This window comes from Marmota monax, unplaced genomic scaffold (genome assembly GCF_021218885.2).
Source record: "Marmota monax isolate L192 unplaced genomic scaffold, Marmota_monax_Labrador192_F-V1.1 WCK01_AAM20220418_F8-fsc00122, whole genome shotgun sequence".
Lineage (NCBI taxonomy): Eukaryota > Metazoa > Chordata > Mammalia > Rodentia > Sciuridae > Marmota > Marmota monax.
Window position 1 is genome coordinate 2759045 of NW_026695223.1, and position 22358 is coordinate 2781402.

Here is a 22358-nt window from a genome sequence, read left to right on the forward strand (position 1 = left end):
ACAGCTCTCCAGGAAAACATTTTATAGCACAAAAAGTTGCAAAGGGGGGTGTCTTGAGAACTTACAGCTAACAAGATTTTGACAAGCATAATACAAAGGCAGAGAGTAGGTTAATGATCTAAATGGCATGATATTTCAAGGCAGGAAATAAATTCAGATCCCAACATCAGAATTTATGAGCACTGCTGAGGTTTCTTTGAGGGTTGTTAAGGTCAGGGGGAGCCAGGATTTATGAGGACCCACTAAGGTTTTAGAGAGGTTATCTGGTCAAGGAGAGCCAGGCATGGGTGAGTTTAGACATGGGCAGGAATTCCAAGTAAGTTTGGAAATCTCAACAATTTATAGTAAAACGGAAATTAACTTTTCATGACTTTGTGATGAGATGACTCCCAATCTTAAGATGGAATTAGGCTGGGTCCATCACACAGAAAAAATTATTGAAGAAGCCAAGCCCAGCAGCACATGCCTTAATCATAGGTACTAGGGAGTCTGACTGAGGCAAGAGGATGGCAAGTTCAAGGCCAGCCTCAACAACTTGGAAAGGCCCTTTCTCAAAACGAGAAGAGCTGGGGACATCCTAGGGAAGCCAGATTTTAAAAAAGGTACTTAGTGTAGTTAGGTAAATCCAGTCTAATATTGAGTCTAATAAAGAAAATGGAGGTGCTCAGAGCCTGGGAAACAAGAACAGCACCTGGGAGATTGGAATGTTAATGTTTCCAAGGCCCAGGCCCATCCCCAAAGCCCTGTTAATGAAACAGCTTCCAGCCAGACAAGGAAATGCTAATCAAATCACCCTAGGCCCTTCCTGCCCAGATCCCTCCTCCCCCACTCCATAGGCCCAGCTGTCTTCCACCTTTTGGCCTTGCCACCTGCAACCCCCACCACACATCCCCCACCATATGCAACAGAGAGGGAAATAAAGGACAGGAGTGTAGGAGGACAAAAGAAGACCCTAGGTGAAAAAGGGAGAAGACCTCTGCTTCCCAAGGATTCCACCTTTCAGGTCCCCTTCTTAGGAGGGAGGGGGCAGTCTTTTCTGCTATCCTTTAATAAAGCCTTTCACTTTGCACTCTGGACTTGCCCAGGCAGCCATGGCAGGCTTCTTTGGTGCTATATTTCAGCATTCAGGGAAGCAAGGACTGTCACAGTAAATGGCGGTATCACTATCGTAAGTGAGGTCCTGAGTTCAATCGCCAGTACCATAAAAAAAAGGAAGAAAAGAAAAAAGGAATAATCTCTAAACAAGTCACTTAATGTCTCAAAACTTTAATTTTTAAAACTCTATAAATGTAGACAAAAATATATCTTTTTCTGGAAATTAAATACATAGAATGTAATAGAATGCCAGACATTTATCCAACAAAAGTTCACTATTTGAAATTTATTTAAAAAACTGAAAAGGGTACACTCATACATTGCTGATGGGACTGAAAATTGGTGTAACCAGTCTGGAAAGCAGTATGGAAATTTCTCAGAAAACCTGAAATGCTGCCACCATTTGACCCAGTCATCCCACCCCTTGGAATATACCCACCAGACTTAAAATCAGTATACAGCAGTGATGCAGACACATCAATATTTACAGCAGTTCAATTCACAATAGCTAAGCTATGGAACCAACTGTAGGTGCCCTTAACAGATGAATGGATTTAAAAATGTGAGATTATATATATATATATATATATATATAAAATGTAATATTACTCAGCCATAAAGAAGAATGCAATTATGGCATTTGCTGGTAAATAGATGGAGTTGAGAATACTAAGTGAGGTACGCCAAACCCAAAAAACCAAAGGTTGAATATTATTTTGACATGCAGTTGCTACCACATAACAAGGGGGGAGGAGAGAATAGAAATTGGATTAGACAAAGGGAAATGAGAGTGAAGGGAATGGAGATGGGAATAGGAAAGACAATAGAATGAGTCAGATGTAACTTTCCTATGTTCATATAAGAATCCACAACCAGTGACTCTCCATACCACGTATGTACAACCACAAGAATGGAAAATTATACTCCATGTATGTATGATATGTCAAAATACACTCTACCAGTCTGTATATCTAAAAATAAAATAAAAAATAAAAATAATTAAAACGGAACCATTAATGAACCAATACCTGGATAGGTACTTAAAGACAAACAGAATTAGATTTAGGAAAACAGAATTAAGTAAGCACGAAATAATTACCTCTTAACTAATCTTTAACTGCTTAGTCTAATGACTTTCTAGGCCCAGGGGACAACTCCCTTTGACCCCTATTCTTGGATTCCCATAAGTGAGCTCTGTCTGCAGCGGAATTATAAGTCCCTCTTGAACTGCTCATTCCAACAGTTCAACAGGAACCTTCTAAGCGATTGTGCGTCACCTCAGGTGGCTCCTTTCCAATCAATGTTCAGCCCATTCTTCTTCTTTTAGCACTTAAACACTGTTAGTGCCCCACAGCCTTCTGGCTCCACATTATACTCTTAAATGGCCACTGAAAAACTGTTCTTCATAGAGCCACACCAAAGGAGAGTATATTACAAATGGGAAGATCATAGCCAGGCCAGGCGAAGGCCTACAATGTACGATTGTTCTCTTTCAATCCTCAGAAGGTTGTCCTAGCAACAGGCTTTCCTTACTTGCTCTATTTCTCCCAGCAAAAGCCTTTGAAGTGAGTCCCTCCTCCCTCCCAGCCTTTGAAGTGATTTTGAATAGAATACTAAAGATTATCTATTAACTAACCTTGCAGATTTCCAAACACCCCAGAAAAACGTGGGGCTCTCTGGAGCCTCTGATAGAGCCAAAGGCTTCTGGCTTTGCAAGATTACAGCCTCGCCCCAATCACTTCATGTGATTAGTTGTAATTAGATAACCAACTAATGTTTTACAAACATTTCCTAAATTCTGGGCACTTGGCAGGCTCTACATATATAAGAATGAAATTCAGGGCTGGGGATGTAGCCAAATGGTAGAGACTGACCTCCTAGCATACACAGGGTCTGGGATCTTCAAGGATAAGCACTGCCAAAAAAAAAAAAAAAAAAAAAAAAAGAATGAAATTCAATCTCTGAACAGGAGACTTACAATCTAGTGTTACCTAATCATCTAAACCTGAACTATCCAATATAATCACTAAGGCAGCACAGAGCAGTCAATTCTTTGAAATATAGCTGACCCAAATTAAGTGTAAAATACTAACCAGATTTTTTTAAGACTTATTTAAAATAAAATATAAAGATATCTCATTAATAATTTTTATGTCAATTATTGTAAGGGTAAAAGAAATTGAAGTTAAAGTGTAAAAGACGGGGCATTGTATAAAATTTCTAGGCTGCAAGGCATGAGTTAAAATGTAAAGGATTAGGTATTGTTAACCTGAAATTCCTGTAGTTGTTAAGACAATGCTTGGAACAGCCCAGTAAATATTCCCCCTGATTGCTTGGTTGTTTAATAATTCAGGGCTCTGTGTGATCTCGCATGTAGGCATTGCTGGGTCTAGACCAATCAGTTTGAATGTGTACCCCGTTTAGAACTGACCTATCACCCCCACCCAACATGTTTCCGCCAATGAATGAACTAATCATGTTTAGGAATTGTAGTTTGATTTTCCCACGGTGTATGATGATTTGTTAAAGGAGACTGTGATGTATGTAAAATCCCCGCCCTCCCCCAAAAAAGTGTACTTAAGCAGTGCTCAGCCCCTGCTCAGGGCTCTGGGCTGCTTTTCCTTCTTGAGTGGGCACGGAGCCCCAGCATGCTGGTTCAATAAATCCCCTTCTGCCAATTGCATGAGTGGTCACTTGGTGGTCTCTTTCTCCAACGCTTCGCGGACCCTTACAATTATATGTAGTTGAAATGATAATTTGAGGGATATATTGGGTTTGGTGAAATGTATTACAAAAATTAGTTTTATCTGTTTCTTTTCAAATTTTCTTTTCTTTCCTTTTTTTGAAATGGGGGCCTCACTAAGTTGCCCAGGCCCTGGGACCATTGTGCAAGCAAATGTTTTAAAACTGAACTATATTTCTCATTGTTAGGTCAGAAGTGGTGACTTGGTGGCGACCTGGTGGCAACTTAAAACAAAGCAGCCCGCAGGGGAAAGGAACATCAATCAGGCACCTTAGGAAATGCCTGTCAATCGAGATCTCCTGACTAACACCTGTCAATCAGCAGGACACCCTGGCCAATCCCAGAGTTCAGCCAACTCCCCTGACCAACTCCAATGAGACAAAGGACCCTAAGAACACCTTTTCCTGTCCCAAGCCCTCTCTTCCTGCTGTAAGCCCCATAAAAGTCCAGTCCAGTCAAGCTTCCGCTCGGTTTCTCCTCCTCAGACCCTTCTCCTGTCCACTCTGTTGGTCTGATCAAGTTCCGCCCAGGAGTGATATCTCAATAAAGCCTCATTCGGGGGCCCCTTTTAAATCTGCCTCCTCTGGTCGGTGCCCGCCTTCGCCTGATAGCCTGATCTGACATTCATCCTTTATTTTTTTTTTTTTTAGCAGTACTAAAAATTGAACCCAGAAATACTCTACCACTGAGCTTCACCCTCAGCCTTTTTGTTTTGAGGGTCTTGCTAAATTGTACAGGTTGGCCTAGAACTTGTGATCCTCCTGCCTCAGCCTCCCCAGTAACTAGAATTATAGTTGTGCACCATTATGTCCAGCTCCCACCCTATCTTGACCCTTGTTTGAAACTCATAGCAAATTTAAAATTGCATATGGCTCACATTACATTTCTGTTGGCTAAGTAATACTACTATATACATGTACATCAAAATTATCTGAAAAACTAAACAAAATGTAGACCCAGGTCTTAGCACATCTCTATTCAAAAAAGTAAGAATTTTCAACCAATGTTCTAGGTGATTATTTTATACACACATTAGGAACCACTTGTCTCTTGACAAGTAACCAGAAGAGTCATTACTATATCAAAGCACACACCTGCATTGATTATTGACACTTAAGGGAGTTTCTCTCTAGGGAGTCCAGATTGGATTCTGGCACTATCCCATAAAAGAGAAGGAAAAAGCCAAATGCTCAGTCTCTGCACAATCACTCTCATGTACAGTATTTCATAGTACAGGCTGAAAATCCCTAAACCAAACCTCCAAAATCCTTAATATAGCAAAAACCAAAATGTTTGATCCAACAGCATGACCCAACAAATGAAAAACTCTAGTCCTGACCTCATGTGACAGAGAGATCACAGTCAAGATGCAGGTAAAACTTAAAAATGCTATATGAAATTACTTTCAGCCTACAAGTATAAGGAATATATGAAACATAAGTGAATTTCATAAACAGGATTTGGGTCCCCTTTCCAAAATATCACCATATATATTATGTATATACATACAAATAATCCAAAATCTGAAAAAAAAAAAAAAAAAAGAAAACAAATACAAAACACTTCTGGTCCCAAGCATCTCAGACAAGGAATACTCAACCCATAGCACACAAAGGGCAGGTACTTTGTGTTGAAGTAGGGAAGAAAATGTAACCTTGGTTTTAGATTGCCTTAACTACCTGGTTCCATGATTTGATGGTTCAAATTGAAAAAAGAACATGACTTCACTCTCCTCCTTTAGAACTTTCTTTGACTAAGTACCTATTAAACCAACATTTCTCCCACACATACTGAGGTTCAGCTGGATCCCAGGAAGGGTGCAAGAAGGTGAATGTAGCAGAAACTAGATGCTGCCTGTCCTTCAGTGTCTACTGCCACCCTTTTTCTTGGTAATAGATTGCCAGCTGGCCACATAACCACCAAAACATGATAAAGAAATCTACATTTTTGGTGATTCTATTCAACTAGATGTGGTGATATTGATACCACTGGTTACCAGTGATGAGTCCTGCTTCTTCACCTGTTGAAGTATAACATTAGAGAAGCACGCAGAGGCAAGCATATAAAGCAGGGTTTATTTATAAAGGGGTAACATAGACTTTTTCCAGGAGGGAGAAGGGAGCCCTAACTGGTATTCTGGTATCCCAAGAGCAGGAGTGTTTTGCCTTTTCTATATCCTAGGCTTCCTTTGTTCTTCTGCTCTCTCCCCCTTATATCTCTCTTTCCTGCCTACTTTTCCATCACTAGGCCCAGAAAATGCTCAGTGGGATGGCCAAAAGGTGGAAAACAGGTGGGCTGGAGGGGCTCGGGAGGAGTGATCCCAGCAGGAAGGGGGTGTAATTAACAAGTCCCTGAAGGAAGTGACAATCCCTAGGACAGGTTACCTTAGCAACAGGTTGGAGCTGGGGCAGGTTCTTTTTTCTTTTTTTTTCCCAAGTGAAAAACCAGCCTCTACCTCAGAGCAAAGCCTGTCCAAGGAAGGGACATCACCTTTGTCCTTGGAAAGACTCACAGAGCACTCCTAGGCACATTCCCACCCTGCTGAGTTGTTTATCTACAAATAACAGGAGAGATCTGCTGCGCCAGGTGTCCTTGACTCAGTCAGGCTAGGTGGGGACCCATAGCAACCCCCTAGCAGCCACCAATCAGCATGAGACAGGGAAATACCTGGGATGCCAGATGACCCTCCTAGTAGTTTATGGTGGTTGATAACTTGTTGGGAAACCATGTAGTTCAGCATGTACACCCCTCTTGGCTTAAGCCAATCAGTTCAAATGAATCCCCCTCTTGTACTGACCAATCACCCCTACCCAACTTGTTCCCGCCAGTGAATGTGCTAATCATGTTTTAGAGTTGTTATTTGATTTTCCTGTGGTGTGTGAGGATTTGCTAAGAGATGCTATGATGTATGTGGGGGTCCCTGCCTTCTCCAAAGAATGTATAAAACTGCTGCAAACCCTGGGCTCGGGGCCTCTCAGCATTACCAGTTGCTGTGTGTGCGTGCGGAGGACCGAGCTAGCTCGCAATAAACACCTCTTTGCTGCTTACATCGATCTTGGGTCTCTGGTGGTCTTTTGGAGGTCCAGAATTCGAGCATAACATACGGGGGCTCATCTGGGATCCCCTTATAAGCCTACCCAGACACCCCGATCGAGAGGTATGAAAACCCGGCCGGTAAGTGAAGGCATTGTCAATCTGTAAGTTTCTGTTCTCTGGTTGCATGCAGGTTCTGGTTCTGTGTTGTGTGGTCAGCAAAAGGTCCAGGTGGACACACCGAAGGGCAGCCAACGGGGTTTGTGGGAGATGTCTTCGGCCCCTTTCTGGGTTCTGAGTGGATTGTCTGTAGTAAAGTATTTTGTGAAGTATTTGATAAAGTATTTTGTAGCTGAGGGATCCCCAGTCCGCCTGTGCCTTTAGTTTCTGAGTAGCAGTCCACTATGCGCTGCAAATTCTGTGGCTGTGCTGTGAATTTTGTGTTATGTGTGTTTGTTTCTATTGTCCTGTCTGTCTCCACCCCAACACCCTGGTGAAAGAACTAATCTCCCAATCTGGGGTCCTCAGACCCAATCTGAGGGGGATGCTCCCCCGATCCATTTGTCTGAAGGGAAGGCCCCAGTTGGCTTAGGGCCAGCACCCACTTTCGTTTTTTTGACAATCTGAAAAGGGAATCTATGTCTTTGTGTGTCTTTCTGTGTCTTTTTGTCTGTGTCTGTGTTAAGTGTGATGGCATTGTTTTACTTTGGACAGATGCAGTGTCCCAAGTCCCAAACTGCCTTAGATGTGTGGAGGTAACTTTAGCTAAATTTTAGCCTAAGAATGTCCCTAGTATGCTTCTCCTGTAAGGAACCAAAAGTCAATAGAACTGCCAGCTTTTCTGTTCTCACCTTTTACACCCCTTTTAGCTGTGTTTTAAAGAACTTTGATAAACTTTACTCCCCTTTTTTAAGCGAGATTAGGGAAGCAATGTTTTCTTTTCTTCCCGTAGTTGGTTTGAGTGCACTCATTGCAGAGGGAAATGCCTGCTGGGGATCTAAGAACTTTGATACCTCACTTTTTCTTTTTCTCAAAACCCTGTCTTCATTATTAAATTGGCATTAATTGGCTTTGAGGACAGGAACCAAACTTTCAGTCACAAATTTTGGCACCCCAGAGGGGACTTTAGAGGAGTCCCCACTCTGCCTTCTTGGGGAAGCTTAGCACTCAAAACAACTGCAAGCAGAGGATTAACTTTTGGGGAGCTGACTACTGGAAAGTTAGGAGATATGCCAGCGTGCCTGGGATCAGACCTAACCAAAGGAGCTAATCCTGTAAGTAAAAGGAGGGACTGAGGGACTCCCAGCAGCTGCCAAAGCCCCTTTCACTTTGGGGAACCTCCCTCAGTTCTTCCCTGCATTGTAAGGATTGCTCTATCTCTGTCTACTTAAAAAGAAGGGGACATTGAATGCAGTAAAGTCACCACACTGAGACCCTTGATTTTACACTTCTGGTTGCCCCTATGTGAGAACATCTGGTCCACACATGGGGAAATCTATGGTGCCACTGATATAGGAGTCATAATTAAATGGGAGTTAGAAACCTGGGGAGATTTTTCTCTTATCTGGTCTGTCTGTTTTAAAGGTTATTATAGATTGTTTCTTGGGGATGATCTTGGCTGAATGTGTGTCTAAAAGATGATTTTTTTATTGTAACAATCTGGTATCTGAATGGGTTTTTGAAGCATTGCACAATCTTGCAGTTAAAAGTTGGGTTTAGGTAATTGTTTAGTTCATGATTTCAGATAATTCATGCCAGAGAACTTAAATATTTAGGATGGAAAATTAAAGAACTCTACTTCCGAGTTGGCAAGTAACTCCCAATCATTTAGTTGTATTTTTTCATCAATTTTTGAACTGGGTAGCCTGAGAAGATTTCACTAGGTGTACCAGTGCATTAATTTGGGCAAGGATAGTAAATTATGATATGGTATCTGTTCCCCTCAGTGTGTAGGATTTAGGAAAGGAAAGTGTTGGATTGGGAAGTTGGTCTGGCTTATTGAAAGACATCGGATAGCAACAGTCTTGGAAATTTTTACAGCTTAATTTTGGATATACATGGTAGTGTGTGGTTCTCTTTTGGAATTTTTTTCAGGTGATTTAATGTAAATTAATACTACTTTAGGAACTTCAGAACAAAGGAGTGGCTTAATGATCCTGAAGGAATTTCTTCTGATGGTAGCTTTTATATTATCAAGTAAGATCCTATTTTCAGTTTTGTGTGAGCAAGTTTTTCTAGTTTAGGAAGATATAAAGATATAAAATTTTGTGAATTGTATCTTAAACTTGTATTTTAATTTTCAACATCCAAACCTGAAAATTGTGACTTATGGTTAAAATGCCTTAGGCATGAGGTTTCTGCTCAGAATTCCAGTTTTCCCAGTTCCTTCCAGACCTCAGCCAGGACTTAAGTTGAAATGCAAATAAAAGAAGCCTGGGAGCTCAATAGGAGACTGATCTGAGGCCCAAGGGAAAAAAAGGGTAAAAGTGTCTTTTTACCAGAACTCAAACTAGACAAAACCAAAAAGTAAATTGTATTGTATTTACTAATTACTGGCCAGTCATTTTTTCTAGGACTCTTGCTTTTTCTTAGATTCTGTATTTTTTTGAGCTCATGATTTTGATCCTACAGACCTAAGTTAATGTTTTTCTGATCAGTTCTATTTTTAATCAACTGTGGAGTTTTTTTGAACATTGCAATGGAGATTTCACCTGAGAAAAGCTACAAGGCCTTGTGTTATGTGTGCACACTTGTGTTATGTGTTGTATGTCTGTATGTGTGTATGTCCATATATCATGCAGTGATATGACAATTGGCAGATATATGAGGAGCGCTCATGAAAAATCAAAAAAATGGATCCAAATATCTTTGATTCACATGATTCAAATGGTTCAATTTAAATTGGGTAAACAGATAAAAGTAAAGATGTTTTTCAAATTAAACTTATAAGTTTTTCTAGGTGTTCAAAAAAAACAATAAATGTTGATGCCTATAAAATAATCTGCCTAAATTCAAAAATTTACAAGGATTGTTTCAAAATGTGAACAGAAAAGGAGGTTAACAGATGGAAGAGAGAAATTAAAAGGTTTTAGGTATGGATTTAATAGAGGGAAAATGTGTTTCTGGATAAGAGAGTCTATGTGATTAAGTAAATAAGAGGGTTTAAGTAAGTGATAAAGAAGGTCTCTGTAAATTGGTTATATGTGTAAGGTTTTTTTTGAGCAAGTACTCTTAAAGAAACTAAAAATTATACAACTATGTTTAAACAACAACTGTTGTTTTTCAATATTGTAATATGTTATTTCTTTAAAAGCTAAACTTGGTTAATATAAAATCATCAATGTAATTGTGGTGCTATTAATGTGTTCATATCTTCCAGGTAAACAAGTCTGTAAGGTAGAAGCTTTAAAAGAACATTATATCAAGCTGGTGTTCTAAAGTTGTATGGTAATTTTAGGCTTAAAAGAAAAACATGTTGGAGATTTATTTATATAATTTGTGTTCTATAACTGGACTTGTTATCAATAAGATATGTAAAGTTCTATGTTACTTTTTACACTAAGATACAATTTAAATGTATTTTTAAGTTAATGAGAACCTAATCTGTGTAAAGGTTGATATTGTAAAACACAAAAGTACTTTGCTACTTTCCTACAAAAGGTCAAAAGTGTTCAACCTTTCTTTAATTCATATTTTAGATGTGATATTATATTGTGTTAGATTCATGTGAACTTGAGCAACAATTTATGTAGGCTTTGTAAAATGATGTTTAAATAGCAAAGATCAGTTTCAGAACTATAGTACTTAAGATTTATGAAGAGCCCCACCTTATCTGAGATAAGGCTCTGTGTCCCATCTCACAACATTTAAAAATGACTACAAAAGAAGTAGGCCAGATTTCAGTACATTTAAAGTTGTGTCCAAAAGTTAATTTTTGTCAAGATTGCTTGTATCTCAAACAGGGGATTATAATGTATAACTCTGCCAAAATTCAAGGTAGCTATTACATGAACTAAATATGTTTTTACTCTTGTTAATTTTATTTTGTAGTTTTCTTATAAATGGTCTAAAGATTGCCTGTTAATGTTTTGCAGAGGTACTGGCTTAAGAACACACAACCTGGGTTAATTTAAGATAATGAGTTATCACTTACAGGATAGAGAGATAGACATTAAAGCCCAGTACTCTTAATATAAGGCTGTTGAAATTTATTTGCTGGATGTTTAAGATTAAGTTTTAAAATTAAAGTTAAATTAAAAGGGCCAAGAAAACCAATATTTGGCTCTTGCCCTCTGAGTCAGTCTGAATCCAGGGAACAGGGGACATCTCCAAAGAGCTTTGCAACTCTGGGCCACATAACCTCCCGATCAGGGAGATTAATGAGACCACTGGAGAACAGAAAGCCAATCAGTGCATTTGCTATGAAGAGGAGGGTCATCAGAGAAGGGAGAGATCCCTGATGCTTCCTTCCAAGGGAAGCCACATGGTCAAGCAAGGCCTGGACCCATCCTAGCACAAATGGCACTAGCAGAACTGAGAAGCTGCTGTAAAGTTCCCCCAGGACTCCCAGGGAAACTCAGCTGACTGTTAACAATAGATAGAAACAAAAGTCAGTTTGACTGCTTCATCTTAAACACCTAGCAAAGATAGTTAAAACCAAAGCACAGCTATTCCTGGGCACTTTAAATAATAATAATAGTTAAATGTAACTTCCAAGAATAAGTAAACTGGAGGCTACAAAAGAGATTCTTAGGCAGGAATGCCTGATAACTATCAAAAGGAACTGCCAGAGTAGTTTTTAGTTTAAAGCCTATAGCTATTTCTAACCTACACAGGTAGGCTTAGTGTTTGCTAGTATGATTATCCAGTCCTAAGTAACAGAATTAAAGATTTCTCTATTAGGCACAGAGGTCATACTAGTAAAAGTATTTTGCAAGATCAGATGACATTAAATTATTAAACTGTATCTTAAGGGGAAGGACATCTCTAACCCTAAAAGTTAAATGTTATGTTTATAGTCCTGATAACTGGGGATGTTAAAGCCTGGTGACGGAACTTCTGTACAGTGACATGTTCCAGCTACTGCAACACTTATTCAGTACTCATGGTTTTTGTTTCTCTCATAGAAGCATCCATCCCCAGATGACAACCTTTTCCCCATCCAGACTTCAAATGGAACTGACTTCTAAAAGGGAAATCACGTCCCCCACGTCGTCCCCCATGTCGTCGAGCCCCCTCATGTTCGACACCCTTTTCAGCTCTGAAGCAGCCAGAAAGAGCTATTGCCCCTTCTCCTTACAGCAATAAAGAGTTCCTAAAATTAGGGGGAATGAAGCCAGAAATAGATAGGCAGTGTAGATAGGTAAATCAATCAAGTCAGGATGGATGGATCTAAGAGGCCAATTTTGAGTGAGTCTGGGAAGTTGAAGATGGTCCCCTGAGGATTACTGTTTACCAAGATGTAGAGCCCGCCCAAATAGGCCCCAACTGAGGGAACCATGATTGGTTCCCAAGTTTCCAGACAAAGGGGGGAATGAAAAACCAGCCTCTACCTCAGAGCAAAGCCTGTCCAAGGAAGGGACATCACCTTTGTCCTTGGAAAGACCCACAGAGCACTCCTAGGCACATTCCCATCCTGCTGAGTTGTTTATCTACAAATAACAGGAGAGATGTGCTGTGCCAGATGTCCCTGACTCAGTCAGGCTAAGTGGGGATCCATAGCAAACCCCTAGCAGCCACCAATCAGCATAGACAGGGAAATACCTGGGATGCCAGATGACCCTCCCAGTAGTTTATGGTGGTTGATAACATGTTGGGAAACCATGTAGTTCAGCACGTACACCCCTCTTGGCTTAAGCCAGTCAGTTCAAATGAATCCCCCTCTTGTACTGACCAATCACCCCTACCCAACTTGTTCCCGCCAGTGAATGCGCTAATCATGTTTTAGAGTTGTTATTTGATTTTCCTGCGGTGTGTGAGGATTTGCTAAGAGATGCTATGATGTATGTGGGGGTCCCTGCCTTCTCCAAAGAATGTATAAAACTGCTGCAAACCCTGGGCTTGGGGCCTCTCAGCATCACCAGTTGCTGTGTGTGTGCGCGGAGGACCGAGCTAGCTCGCAATAAACCCCTCTTTGCTGCTACTTCAATCTTGGGTCTCTGGTGGTCTTTTGGGGGTCCTGAATTTGAGCATAACACAACCCAAACTGTATCCAGCTTTATTAAAGATACTTTTCATAAACAATCTTGGTATTTCAGGCAGGACATGGGCAGACAATCGTTAACAGTATACAACAATTTTCAAACTCACTTCTTGAATGGACTACCAAAATCAGAAAGCCACTATAAAACCCAATGAAGTCTTCATTTGATGCTCTGAATAGGGAAAGTTTAGAGTGAGGGTTGACATTTCACATTTAGCATGTTGTTTAACAACTTTTCACAAGCTGACTCTGACTTTCAGGAAATGAAAGGAAAATAGCAAAAATTATTAATCTGAAGATCCACAATCTAGAAAAGGAACTGTTGCTCTTCTGAGGGACACTATTCTCAATGACATCACTGGAAAGTCCAGATTGCCCCACACACTGGTAAAACCAATCGTTGGGAATCAGGTCCCAACAGGTCTGAGTTTAGGGGAGTTAAGTCTATGCCGATGGCAGAGAGGGATAGGAGGACATACAGATGAGTTTGAGTTTTTCCATACCACAAGGCATTTGTGCCAAAGTGGCTATGTGTGCCAAAGTGGCTATGTGTGCCAACATGAGGGAATCCCTTCCTCTTGGGAACAAAGAGGAAGTCTCTCAAAACTAGAAGGGAAAGGTGTCTTCCTCCACAGCAATCCAGCTTTGGAGACATTCTACTAGTGACATATGCTCCTTCCCCAAAAAAACCAACAATCAAGTGTTCTGTGTGCTAACAACATAGCTTAAAAAAAAAGTAAAACAAAATTTTGCATTTTTATAAAACTTGATAAAAAATAGTATTTCAAACTGTACAGTCACCAGAAGTCCACAGTTATCAAAAATGCACACATTTCACTTGGCGTCTCTAGCACCTCAGCTGTCTGGGCCTGGTCTGTTTTGGCATCTCCATTTTCTGCAGGGTTATTCCCATCCTTGCCAGCATCAGCTTTTCCCTTTTTTCCCTTTGAGTACCTTCTCTCCCTTCTTTGCAGGGGCCTTTTTAGGCTTGGGCTCTGGCTTTGGAAGAGCAGGTTTGGCAGACAACCTTGCTGATCTTCTCTGTGGTTCATCTTTACCTTGGCTTTATCTCCTTTAGCCACCCCCCCCTTCAGCCTTTCTCTTGGGCATGGTGGCAACGGTGGTGGGACCAAGGCACTGGACGTGGGGATGCAGCAGCACGCGGCTTTGGTCGGTCCTGGGGTCGGGTCATTCTTGCCTCTTCTTCTTCACACTGCTCCTGGGGCAGGTTCTTGATAAGGGCTCTGAAGGAATTAACATTTCTTTTTTTTTTTTTTAATTTTTTATTATTGGTTGTTCAAAACATTACATAGTTCTTGATATATCATATTTCACATTTTGATTCAAGTGGGTTATGAGCTCCCATTTTTACCCCATATACAGATTGCAGAATCACATCAGTTACACATCCATTGATTTACATATTGCCATACTAGTGTCTGTTGTGTTCTGCTGCCTTTCCTATCCTCTACTATCCCCCCTCCCCTCCCCTCCCCTCCCCTCTTCTCTCTCTGCCCCCTCTACTGACATTCATTTGTCCCCCTTGTATTACTTTTCCCTTTCCCCTCACTTCCTCTTGTATGTACTTTTGTATATAATATATTATGTACTCTGAGGGTCTCCTTCCATTTCCATGCAATTTCCCTTCTCTCTCCCTTTCCCTCCCACCTCTCATCCCTGGTTAATGTTAATCTTCTTCTCATGCTCTTCGACCCTACTCTGTTCTTAGTTACTCTCCTTATATCAAAGAAGACATTTGGCATTTGTTTTTTAGGGATTGGCTAGCTTCACTTAGCATAATCTGCTCTAATGCCATCCATTTCCCTGCAAATTCTATGATTTTGTCATTTTTTAATGCAGAGTAATACTCCACTGTGTATAAATGCCACATTTTTTTAATCCATTCATCTATTGAAGGGCATCTAGGTTGGTTCCACAGTCTTGCTATTGTGAATTGTGCTGCTATGAACATCGATGTAGCAGTGTCCCTGTAGCATGCTCTTTTTAGGTCTTTAGGAAATAGACCGAGAAGGGGAATAGCTGGGTCAAATGGTGGCTCCATTCCCAGCTTTCCAAGAAATCTCCATACTGCTTTCCAAATTGGCTGCACCAATTTGCAGTCCCACCAGCAATGTACAAGTGTACCCTTTCTGGATCTGACCCTCGCCTATCTGCCTGTCTAATTCTGGCTTCATCATGTCTAAGTTGTAGCCATGAAGGTGTAAATGGATATATTCCATGACAACTGCCAAGGATTTCCCCTAAAAGATAGCTACCATTTCTCCTTTGCCTACCCTTCCCTCTTCCTCCAACCTGCTGCCTAGGTATAAAAGGATGGATGGGTTCATCTTTGACTAGGAGCTCAAAGCTACCCCTTAGATGCAATGGGACAGAAAGTGGGAAGTAGTCTGGATTTCTGAGGATTTTGATTAGACCTATCATACTAACCTTGTGTTGTATTCCTCTGGGCTTTCCTGTAAGAAAAATAGAAACCTTTATCTTGACAAAGTGCAGAGGTGCATGCCTGTAATCCCAGTGGCTCAGGAGGCTGAGGCAGGAGGATCATGAGTTCAAAGCCAGTCTCAGTCAGCAAGGGTGAGGTGCTAAGCAACTCAGTGAGACCCTGTCTCCAAATACAATACCAAAAATAAAATAAAATAAAATAAAATAAGGCTGGGAATGTGTCTCACTGATTGAGTGCCCCTGAGTTCAATCCCCAGTAGCAAGAAAAAGAAAAGGAAAAAAAGAAAAAGAAATCTTTATCTTGATAAGTTAATGTTATTTAGGGGTTTTCTCTTACCTGCCATTGAACTGTGAGAAACTGATGTGACTCCATTTTTGAGAAACCAGCCTCTACCTCAGAGCAAAGCCTGTCCAAGGAAGGGGGAGTGACCCTTGTCCTTGGAAAGACCCACAGAGCACTCCTAGGCACATACCCACCCTGTTGAGTTGTTTATCTACAAATAACAGGAGAGATCTGCAGGGCATGGTGTCCCTGACTCTGTCAGGCTAGGTGGGGACCCATAGCAACCCCCTAGCAACCACCAATCAGCATGAGACAGGGAAAATACCTGGGATGCCAGATGACTTCCCACTAGTTTATGGTGGTTGATAACATGTTGGGAAACAATGTAGTTCAGCATGTACTCCCCTCATGGCTTAAACCAATCAGTTCAAATGAATCCGCCTCTTGTACTAACCAATCACCCTTAACCAACTTGCTCCCACCAGTGAATGTGCTAATCATGTTTTAGAGTTGTTTTAGGATTTCCCCGCAGTTTGTGATGATTTGCTAAGAAATTTTATGATGTATGTAAAGTCCCTGCCTGTCAGGGACTAGAAGCAAATTCTCCTTCAAAGATTAGCCTGACAGCCCCCTGGGAGACATCCTGCCTGGGAGGCATCCTGCAGCTACCTATCTCCCTGGAACATCCTGTGGTTATCAGGATCATCAGACATCTTGCACCTGGCAGTTTTACCACCCACATCCAGCAATTGTTGATTAGAGAGCTTCCCCATCCCCAGCATATAAATACCCCTGTGTGAACAATAAAAGTTTGCAGCTTGATCAGAATTTTTGTGTTGCTGTCATCCTTCTGTGTCTCTTGTCCCTTCATTCCTCCCCACCTAGGTTCGCTGCCCACGTTGATGTGTCCTGCCGGACGGGACATTTGGCGCCCAACGTTGTGTGCTCGAGCCTTTGACTGAGAAGGAATGCCGTCCTCCGGGAAGACTTGGCCAAGCGGAGCTCGAGATCGCCTCGGCAGACACGACAGAGAGACAGATCCAGGAGGAGAGTGAGAACGACGCAAGGTGAGTGACCCACCATGGGACAAGCAGTTTTGTCACATGATTTGTTTTCGTCAGGCCTCAAGGAGGCCCTCAAGACACAGGGGGTGCGTGTTAAGAAAAAGGACTTAAGATTATTCTTTTCATACATAGGAGAATTGTGTCTATGGTTTCCCCTTGAAGGGACCATTGATGGTAAAAGATGGCTTAGAGTAGGAGACTGATTATTATAAAGATTATTATTTTTTTCTAGTTCCTATTTTTTTTATTTTTTTTTTATTTTTTCTTTTTAATTTTTTATTGTGGGTTGTTCAAAACATTACAAATTTCTTGACATATCATATTCCACACTTTGATTCAAGTGGGTTATGAACTCCCACCTTCACCCCATACACAGATTGCAGAATCACATCAGTTACACATCCATTGATTTACATATTGCCATACTAGTGTCTGTTGTGCTCCGCTGCCTTTCCCATCCTCCACCCTCCCCCCTCCCCACCTCTCCCCTCCCCTCCCCTCCTCTCTCTCTACCCCCTCCACTGTATAACCCTGGGGGTCTCCTTCCATTACCATGCAATTTCCCTTCTCTCTCCCTTTCCCTCCCACCTCTCATCCCTGTTAAATGTTAATCTTCTTCTCCTGCTCTTAGTCCCTACTCTGATCTTAGTTACTCTCCTTATATCAAAGAAGACATTTGGCATTTGTTTTTTAGGGATTGGCTAGCTTCACTTAGCATAATCTGCTCTAATGCCATCCATTTCCCTGCAAATTCTATGATTTTGTCATTTTTTAATGCAGAGTAATACTCCATTGTGTATAAATGCCACATTTTTTTTATCCATTCGTCTATTGAAGGGCATCTAGGTTGGTTCCACAGTCTTGCTATTGTGAATTGTGCTGCTATGAACATCGATGTAGCAGTGTCCCTGTAGCATGCTCTTTTTAGGTCTTTAGGGAATAGACCAAGAAGGGGAATAGCTGGGTCAAATGGTGGCTCCATTCCCAGCTTTCCAAGAAATCTCCATACTGCTTTCCAAATTGGCTGCACCAATTTGCAGTCCCACCAGCAATGTACAAGTGTACCCTTTTCCCCACATCCTCGCCAGCACTTGTTGTTGTTTGACTTCCTAATGGCTGCCAATCTTACTGGAGTGAGAAGGTAACTTAGGGTGGTTTTGATTTGCATTTCTCTGACAGCTAGAGATGGTGAGCATTTTTTCATGTACTTGTTGATTGACTGTATGTCCTCCTCTGAGAAGTGTCTGTTCAGGTCCTTGGCCCATTTATTGATTGGGTTGTTTGTTCTCTTATTGTCTAATTTTTGGAGTTCTTTGTATACTCCGGATATTAGGGCTCTATCTGAAGTGTGAGGAGTAAAGATTTGTTCCCAGGTTGTAGGCTCCCTATTTACCTCTCTTATTGTTTCTTTTGCTGAGAAAAAACTTTTTAGTTTGAGTAAGTCCCATTTGTTGATTCTAGTTATTAACTTTTGTGCTATGGGTGTCCTATTGAGATCGTAGCCAACTTTTTCTTCTATCAGACGGCGTGTCTCTGATTTGATATCAAGCTCCTTGATCCATTTTGAATTCACTTTTGTGCATGGCGAGAGAAAGGGATTCAGTTTCATTTTGTTGCATATGGATTTCCAGTTTTCCCAGCACCATTTGTTGAAGATGCTATCCTTCCTCCATTGCATGCTTTTAGCCCCTTTATCAAATATAAGATAGTTGTAGTTTTGTGGATTGGTTTCTGTGTCCTCTATTCTGTACCATTGGTCCACCCGCCTGTTTTGGTACCAGTACCATGCTGTTTTTGTTACTATTGCTCTGTAGTATAGTTTGAAGTCTGGTATCGCTATACCGTCTGATTCACACTTCCTGCTTAGCATTGTTTTTGCTATTCTGGGTCTTTTATTTTTCCATATGAATTTCATGATTGCTTTCTCTATTTCTACAAGAAATGCCATTGGGATTTTGATTGGCATTGCATTAAACCTATAGAGAACTTTTGGTAATATCGCCATTTTGATGATGTTAGTTCTGCCTATCCATGAACAGGGTATATTTTTCCATCTTCTAAGATCTTCTTCTATTTCTCTCTTTAGGGTTCTGTAGTTTTCATTGTATAAGCCTTTCACCTCTTTTGTTAGGTTGATTCCCAAGTATTTTATTTTTTTTGAAGATATTGTGAATGGAGTGGTTGTCCTCATTTCCATTTCAGAGGATTTGTCGCTGATATACAGGAATGCCTTTGATTTATGCGTGTTGATTTTATATCCTGCCACTTTGCTGAATTCATTTATTAGCTCTAATATTTTCTTTGTAGACCCTTTTGGGTCTGCTAGGTATAGAATCATGTCATCTGCAAATAGTGATAATTTAAGTTCTTCTTTTCCTATTTTTATGCCTTTAATTTCTTTCATCTGTCTAATTGCTCTGGCCAGTGTTTCGAGAACTATGTTGAACAGAAGTGGAGAGAGAGGGCATCCCTGTCTTGTTCCAGATTTTAGAGGGAATGCCTTCAGTTTTTCTCCATTCAGAATGATGCTAGCCTGAGGCTTAGCATAGATTGCTTTTACAATATTGAGGTATGTTCTTGTTATCCCTAGTTTTTCTAGAGTTTTGAACATAAAGGATGCTGTACTTTGTCGAATGCTTTTTCCGCATCTATCGAGATGATCATATGGTTCTTATTTTTAAGTCTATTGATGTGGTGAATAACATTTATTGATATTATTATTATTATTATTATTATTATTATTATTATTATTATTAAGATTATTATGAATCCTTTGGCCCAGAAAAGGTGCCTGTTCTCACCTTTTCTTACTGGAACCTAATTAATTAAAAAAAAAAGAGAGAGATAATTTTTGGCCTTTATGTTCTAGAAGTTTGTGCTAGGAGAGTGAGAAAAAGGGAGAGAAAATGTGATGTTTACCTGGAGAGAAATAAGTTTCAATTTTCTATTGTTTTTGTCAATACTCAGAAAGTATGTACGGACCTTTTTACTACATGATTGTCCTATGAATCAGAATGGCTATAACTCAGCTGCTGGGGACAAGAGACTTTAGCTGCTGCTGCTCACTATGGGGTCCTAGCCCCTGCGGCCAACAGTGCTTTTAACCCTTGAATTACTTGACCTAAATGCCAAACACAGACTAACTTAAGATCTGATGGTAATGCTAGTGTTTGCTGCTTAAAAAAAAAAAAAAAAAAACCTTTGGAGCACCCACGTGCCACAGAAAAAAGTGCAGGATGTACAGAGACAGAACAAGCTGCTACCGCAGTAAGATCTTGGCCAGGCAGGGGAAAATGCAGACAAAATCAAACAAAATGCAATCAGCTAGGAAAACTTGGGGAACTTTTGCCCTGAAAATGGGCAGGGGACTCCATGTTGTTTGCATCACCATGGTAACCATGGGGTGCCTGGCTGGAAGAGCAGGCTTCCTGGTCCCACTGCCCACACTTTTGTGTGCTTCCGATTGGTTCTTCCACAGTCACTCAGACAGGACTTCTAGTCCTGCCTTCCAGCCACTAATCTGTACTACTGTGTTTCAGATTTCTACTGGAGCTGTTCAGAGCCTGTATTTTTAAGAATGCCTACCTGTAAATGCTAACGAAAGATATCTTTTTCAGACAAAATTTAATTCCACAGCTTTCTATGTTGTAGCCCTAAATTTAAGTTAGTTCTGAGTTAAATAACCTGACTTTTCTCTATAGTTGTGTTACTAAATAATGTTCTATTGATGAGAGATCAAACATGCTTCTTTATATTTTACTTTTAATTTTGGAGGTTATGAGGATGCATTTGCTCGCCACAGGAACAAAGCCGGCAATGTTCCTGTGATGACCAAAAAATCCTTATTCTCATTCCTAACTATAAAAAATAAATATGTATACTCAACAAGGATTTTATTTCAGTTACATCAAGTGACATCACATAGAAGAGTGCACTCCTAGTTAAAAATAAATTAAAATGGATCCAAATATTTTAAGACCATGTGGTTACATAAAATTAATACAATTATAAGTTATGTTCTTATTCTTAATATATATATTTTTTAGATAACCTATATTTGTTAATCTATAAAATAATTAGCACATGCCTAATTGATTACTTGTTTTTCTTTAACAGAAAACCCATAATTTATGTTTTATATTTACGTTTATCAGATACTCTGCCTTTTCAGTTACAGATATTTGTGATAAATGTGTTTACTATAAATTTGCTTTTAAGTGAAAATACAATCTTCAAGTAGTTTCTAATTCTCAAAGTTACTGTTCAAACTCATAAGATGATAAATATAATTATGTCTACAAAATATCTAAGGATTTTAACTATATTTTCATTGATATTTCTTATCAAAGTACAATAATTTGTTTATAGATTCTAAGGTTTTCAGAAATTGTTCCAAGTATAACCAAAAACATTTTCTAAAAGAAAAGGATGCTTCAACAAAGAAAAAGCACACATGGATCCTAAAAAGAAGAAAGAAATCATCTTTGAGTAAAACAAGATGCAGCCAACAATCTCTGTGAGGATCCTGCTTAAGGCACTTCTGCTGAACAGGTTTGTATATGGAGGCCTTGACCCTCCACCTTCCAACATCAGGGAGTACCTTTTTGGCACCCCCTGTGAATGCAGGGGAGGATCTTGGACTCAGGCTCCCACTAGTTGGACCCAGATTGCTGACTGCGTGACTAAGGTGGCTTACCTCCATGCCGAGGTTGACCATAAACTCGGAGGAGTTCATCAGCCTAAATGGGTATGTGTTAACAAGCCAAAGATTATTCCCCCCAGTACAAGTAAAGCTCTCCAAAATTGTTCTGCAACTTGTACGCATACCCAGGTGATGCATGTCTCTTGTTATGCGTCAGCCTCAATTTGTGTTAACAAGCAGGGAGAACAATTTTTTGAAGCCACCCTAACTAAAACTCATGCAGCAGAGGGGACCACTATTCATTATACCCCCCTTCTCTTTGACTGGGGAGGAGAAGGCATATACACCAAGTTACAGTCAGCTGGGTGCCAAGGCACTGTTGGTAAACCCTCCTGCTGGCCCATTAAGGCCCCTACAGGGGTCTCTGATGGTGGAGGACCCACTGATGCTGTCAAGCATCTTCAGATAATCAAACTTTTGAAACCCCAGATCGATCCCTGAGTCACATATCATCCCTTAATGCTGCCTAAATCCCAGCTCCCAGATTTAGATACCAATACATTAGATATTTTGGAAACTACCTTCTCCTTGCTTAATAATTTCAACCCCACCCTTGCTGGTGATTGCTGGCTCTGCATGACAACAGGGGCAATCATGCCTATGGCAGTTCCTATTAATTCTATCTTAGACAATGATAATACATGCCAACTTGGATTTCCTTTTAAAGTACAGCCTATAGGCACTTTTACATCATGTCTTTTAGGCACGATGCAGAATAATACCTATGATATTGATGTTGGAGTTACTTCCTTTGGAAATTGCTCAACAGTAAA

General features: G+C 40.4%; 1 pseudogene; it reads right to left on the reverse strand.

The window, feature by feature from the left end:
* Positions 1-13870: 13870 nt before the first annotated feature.
* On the reverse strand, positions 13871-14183 carry LOC124086065 (non-histone chromosomal protein HMG-17-like; annotated as a pseudogene).
* Between the last annotated feature and the right edge of the window lie 8175 nt (positions 14184-22358).